Raw genomic sequence first — 6,358 nt, 5'->3', positions numbered from 1 at the left:
ATGAAGGGTGCATATATCGTCTGTTTAATTCAGTTCTTAAAAGTAAGCCGTGGATGAGAAAGGACAAATCGAGGGTTCCATTCTGCATTTTCGGGTCGGATATTCAGACTCCAGTTCCATCCATGACCTGACCGCATCTGTTTCGCCCCATCTGTTTTGCCCCAACTTTCTACGGCCCCTACACGCAACCCAACGACCCAAGTTGTGACCTGACAACCCGCACATTTTCCTTTCCTCCCACGCGTCTGGCACGTGACTGCTCCCCGCCGCGAATAATCTCATCTCAACTAAGCGTGTTCTCGCTCCGCTTAAATGGCTCCATATTCAAATAGTATATTGTTTCGTAGGTTTTCGATCCTCATGAACCCTTTTTTTATACCTTATTTAAGACATTTGAGGTAAGACTCCTATTTAGTTAGTTTTAGAACTTGTGTTAGAACTAATCACCCTATTTAGTTAAGCTAAAATATTAATATGTTCTTTGTATGTCATGTGAATTTTTAGAGTGAAAACTTGGTAACTTTGTTCAAGGTAATAAAGAAAGTGACTTTACTATTGAAGTTAGCTAATTGATTGATGTATAATGGTGCATCTATGGCTTCTTCATGTACCATATTACATGTGTAATGCTTATGTTATGTGATCCTTATATGTTCTTTATATTGTCATGTGATGTATGTCATGTATGCATGCAATATCAAGTACACTATATTTTATGAATGAAATGAAATGCCATGTATGAAATGTTACGTCTTACCATGCATGTTGTTTGCCATGTATACATGATGCATATATGAAATATGTTAGGGAGGAAAAGAGAAAGGAATGGAATAAATGTTATGATTTGTTACGAAATCATGGGACCTCATGCATGTATGTATATATCTTGTGCATCAAGATCCTGTTGGGTTTTATATCCTAAAACTCATAGTTTGTAAACAAAAACATATTCTATTTTCAATAAACTTATAAATTGTTATTGAATAAAGTGAACTTTACGATTATTAATCTAAATTCAATAAACTAAGAACACTCTGACTATAGTATGATTACTTGAACTATATGCAGAGACATAAGAGTAGATCAAGTTCAAGTATATAGTCAAAATGATCTATAGTATAAGGATAAGGTTAAGTACCATATTTTGGAGACACTATGGATGCGGCCCACTTTTGTATATGATATAAACAATGTGATCACTAAAATTCTACATGTGGAGACATGTGAGTGGGGGCGTCCTTTGCAATGAGTATTGCATAAGATCGGACCATGAAGAAAATCACTCTCACTTTATAATGTCGTTTACTGTTGAGACTGATTTTCTTTTCATTCGATGACCTAGGTAACTCGATCTTAATCCTGAGCTAACCATGAACTCCTGTTTATTCAGAATTATCCTTAGATTTGCATGGGTGAGAGTGGCTCAAGTTCGCCGACTCAATAGGTCTCCCATTTCAGGGGTAAGACTGAGTAAATGGCTGGGGACGTGGGGTGCAAGATGGAATTCACTCCTACCCACTTTTAGGGATAGAAGAGAGGTAGTTCCCTTAAGTACTGACTCCAGGTCTTGAACAAGGGGCCCCACCCTCTCATTGGCCTGAGAGGGATTCAGTTTACTAGTTGGACCACAAACCAATTGTTCATTAGAGGATCAGTGAGACATAAGAAACAAGAAGTAACTTTAGGGGTAAAATGGTAAATTGACTCAGCTCTAGTTAGGAACAACCTGTGAAGGATCGCCTTACTAATCATGATTATATCAAATGGACAAAAATATATCTATAGGGAGGGGAGTGCAACTACTAGGCTATAGTGGAATGTCCTAGTAGTTAACGAATGTTGGTTAATAAGGTTATTGAGTTTAACTGGTTAATCTTGGATCATTAGAGCCCATGATCTATAAGTCCATTAGGTCCCTCTGCTAGCTCATATCGGACTAAACCATAGAACAATGTGACGAGTGAGTTCGAAGTGTTCGAATCCAAATTAGGTAATATGCGCTACATATATACGATATATTTAACAGCATTTTTGTTTTATTTACGAATTAAACAAAAAGAGAAAATCTAAGATATTTAAATAAGATTTAAATATTTTAATCAAATATGTGTCAGAATTGATTGAGATTGGTATTTGAATTAATATTAAGTATTAATTAAATAGTTTAATTAATCATTTAATATTACTTTAAATTTGAAATTAATAGTTCAAATGGATTGTTGAATCAAAATGAAGAAAGTCAAAATGGAAAAATCCATGTTAGTGGAATTTTGAGGTGTCAAAATTTGGTTTAACCAAATTTGCATGCTTGCCAAATAAACCCCACAAATTTGAGTGGAATTTTGAGTGTCAAAATTTGGTGATCTCAAATTTGCATGAACATGCAAACATGAGCAAACATGACTCTATAAATAGAGTGATCATGTAAGTTCTTCTGGTTGGTGAAAAACCTTGAGAAAAACCTCTCACAAACACTCTCTTCATATATACAAAATCCCTCCCAAGTTTAGTCACTCACAGGATTCCACAATTCCGTTCTAAGGCCGGAGGATAGTGGAGAAGATATTAGTGGTGGTTCGAAACCGGTTCGTGAGAAAAAAGGAATTTGAACTACAAAAGGTTAGTATTCAAACTCATTAAGTTTTAATACTTATGAACATGCTAGTTATTTACTATAATTTAGGTTTTAAAAGTGCCTAAGATCCAAATTGCTTCCGCATGTGTTATATTAACACCTTCAGATACTTCCCCGTTATGTTATGCTAGTACAGACGCGTACCTTCGATATTTATGTTCACCATGATATCATGTGTGTCTTTCCTTTTCTAAGGCGTTTGGTGATGTGTAATGTGTTGTGCCTAACCAAGTCAGACCTAGAGGGTACGTATACGAGCCCACTTGGTGGGTCCATATGCGCATACGTGGGCCGTGTGTGGAGAAATATCATACATCTAACCCTGTTTGAAACTGGAAAGGGCCTAAAGTCATGTTACCGTTTTAAAAGATAGATCTCATGTATGTGCAATCCTAACAGTGGGGTGACTTACAGAGTATTTCATAAAATACTCTAGCCACGTGCTACCCTTATATTTTCCAGGTAAAGGTAAAGCTCTCATGCATGGATGAGGGTGAACGCTGGAAAAGCCATGGAAGTCAGAATAGAGCTTGATAGAGCAATGCATTGAATTTCAATATAGTAGTTGATAAGTGTTTTTAATGCTGTTTATTTTATATTAAAAACTATGTTTGGTTTAATTTCGTAGGTTGAATTGAAGGTATAAATCCATGACTTTATTTTAAAGATATTTATTATGAATTTCCGCCAAAGGCATGAGATCGACATTACTAAATAGGTTAAGAAAATTAAGAGCATCAGTAGTATATCAGTACTCGTTAAAAAAAACATAGTATACATCATGGATATAACCGTTAATGTAGATAGCATTGGTATAGTTGAAAAAATGGAAATCAAATTGAAAAAATGAGTACCCATTTATAATATAGTTTTAAAGCCAAGGATAGAATATAGTCAAGATATAATTGTATGGAGTTGGAATTTAAGAAATAAATGTACATTCAAACTATGATTGCATGATGCATATTATTAAGTCAAGACAAGAATATAATTTTCTTTCATAGACACATATTATAAGAAATATATTCTGATGGCTATCATTTTGGTTGCCAACTAATATATGAAAATGGTAGGTGAATATATGCCTGAAAAGGACATGTTGACTCGGCTGGGAGTTTCAGAAGATGCAACCATATAATATATAAAAAAATGGGTAAGTTAATTGTTAATCAATTAATATATTAATCATTAATTAACAAAATTGTATAAATAAAAAGAAAAGAATGGTGGGAAAAAAGGTGTGTGGGAACTGGGAACCCATTTTTTGTGGCATTCACGAAAGAAGAATATATTAGTTCTTGACTTACAGAATCTGACCCTATAAAACATATGCCATTTCTATATAATATATATCTTCTTTTGGTGTGAAGTTCATAGGGATTCTCATGTTCTCATTCTCTTTAACATGGAAGGAATATAATTTTTTTTTTCCTTTATAAAACATTATTTTTAACTTTTTTTTTCCTCAACGAATAGCATTCCGTGGTGATTTCTTACTTACTTTCTCGATTTTGCCCCCGACCCATGCCCTATCGCGATGTTTCTTGTTTTATTTTTATTATTTTTTTTGTATAGAGTTCGAGAGATTCGAGTTTCGGATTGAGGGATATGGTTAAGCTAGTTGAATTATGATTAGAGTTAACTATATTCTAGTCATATGCATTAGTTTAATATAATATTTGTGGATTATCGATTGACATGATATTAGGAGTAATGTTAATATATATGCATGAAATGGAAGAGTTGGGGGGTTTAAGATGATGCGGAGAATGGTAAATTAGGGTTTAAGACGACGTTGAGAATGATAGGTTAGGATTCAGTTTAGAGTTTAAGATGATGTGAAAAAATTATAAGTTAGAGTTTAAGATGATGCGAAAAAGGACAAATTAGAGTTCGAGTTAAGGTTTAAGATGATGTGAAGAATGACAGATTAGAGTTCGTGTTAGAGTTTAAGACTATACGAAGAATGACATGTTAGGTTTGCGTTAGCGTTTAAGACGATGCAGAGAATGAAAGGTTAGGAATTGGATTCGGGTTAGGGTTAAGTTAAGTAATTTGAAATGGACGTGAAGAAATAAGAAGTAAAAGAAGTAAGTTGGGAAAAGGGCACAAAATCCTTGAACCTTTTTTAGTGTATATATTCCCTATCCACATGCCACCACCTTACTGTTCAGGAATTCCTTGCTTTTCAACTCTTAAAGCCAAAAATTCTTAGATTCCTCCAAACTTAGCTCCATATGAAAAATATATTCTCTAACTATACCACATAATATAATATAAAATGATACAAATTTCAGGTTTTTCGTCAAATTTTCACCACCCCATTACCAAAATTTAGTTTTAGCGATAGATAGGCATATTTAGCTACAAAGATTGCGTTTAATTCCCGACCTAAAAGATCAGAACCTTATTCATTAGAATATTGAGTTATTATATTATATCATATCATATAATAAAAAATAATATAGTAATAGTAATATACATATATATTTGTTTTAGAGTGCATGTATGTATAGATTCATAGAGAAAAAGAAGAAGAAAATGAAAAGGTAAGGTGCGAATATGGAAAGCCGGCCAAGCAAGCCATGAGTATGAATTGTAACAAAAGAGTTCATTGGGTGAGGTCCCACTTGTGCCTTGTTGCATTTGCTGCCTTTGGATTCCACGGGGCCGCCTGCCTGTTTTTGCTCCCATTTTCAACTATTTTTCTCTTCTTCTTCTTCTTCTGCTTCTTCTTCTTCTTCCTCTACTTCTTTTTGAGCTGAATAAGTACCAAACTTACTGAAGCAGACAATTCAGAACCTATTCTTTTGTTCCATATTCCTTCCTTCCTCCCTTTCTATCTCTATATCTAATCTTACACTCCCAATTTTGGGTGCTTTTGGTCTTCTTCCGAATCTTCTTCCAAATTCTCGAACGACCACCGTCTGATCTTCACTTTCATCGCTTCGTGTTCGAGTGACACATGCATCTCTAAACCTAGATGTTCAATGATTCATATTTATCATAATCTATAAGCTTAAGTTTTCTGTCTACGAGCGACTATGTAACATATTAGGAGGTACCGTTCGAATTTTGATTCATGCAATATCCTAGTTTATAATCTTGGGGTGATTTAAGATCCATGATAGAATTGCTTTCTCTTAAATGGGTTTAAGTGCAAAAAAGATTATTCTTAACCTTTTCTTTACAACTTGCCGGATGTGTATTATAAAAAAAGTTGTATGACCTTTAATTAAGGTTATGAGAGCGTATTGATAGTGTTTATAGTAATGATTGAGTTTATGTATATTTATGGACAGTGACAACACAAAGAAGGGAAAGGCACGGCAGAAATGGAGAAATGGTTCTCTTTCCGCTTTTCTTTTCGAGCTTATTTTCAAGATTTTTAAAACGTGTCTATTAGAGAGAGGTTTTTCACACGATTAAGGGTGTTTCGTTCTCCTCCCAACCGACGTGGGATCCTTTAAAGTGGAGATTGCATAATCAATTTCCTAAACTTTTAAAAAGAAGAATTGATTTAAATGTCTAAGGTTCCTCTATTAAAAAAAACTCTCTCCTCTCAGGTTGTTCTTGTGCTTTCAGTTATTTGTTTCGACATATTTCGATCGTGGACAATTTCCAATGTGGAAGAATTTTGGATTAAAGGGAGGGGGTTTGAAGGGCGAAAGGGACAGTGGCGGATTCCCTAAACCGTAAAAAAAAAAAAAAAAAAAAAAAAAA

This window comes from Cucurbita maxima, unplaced genomic scaffold (assembly GCF_002738345.1).
Source record: "Cucurbita maxima cultivar Rimu unplaced genomic scaffold, Cmax_1.0 Cma_Scf00050, whole genome shotgun sequence".
In the NCBI taxonomy this organism is placed as follows: Eukaryota; Viridiplantae; Streptophyta; class Magnoliopsida; order Cucurbitales; family Cucurbitaceae; genus Cucurbita; species Cucurbita maxima.
Note: the sequence above shows the minus strand (reverse complement) of the source record.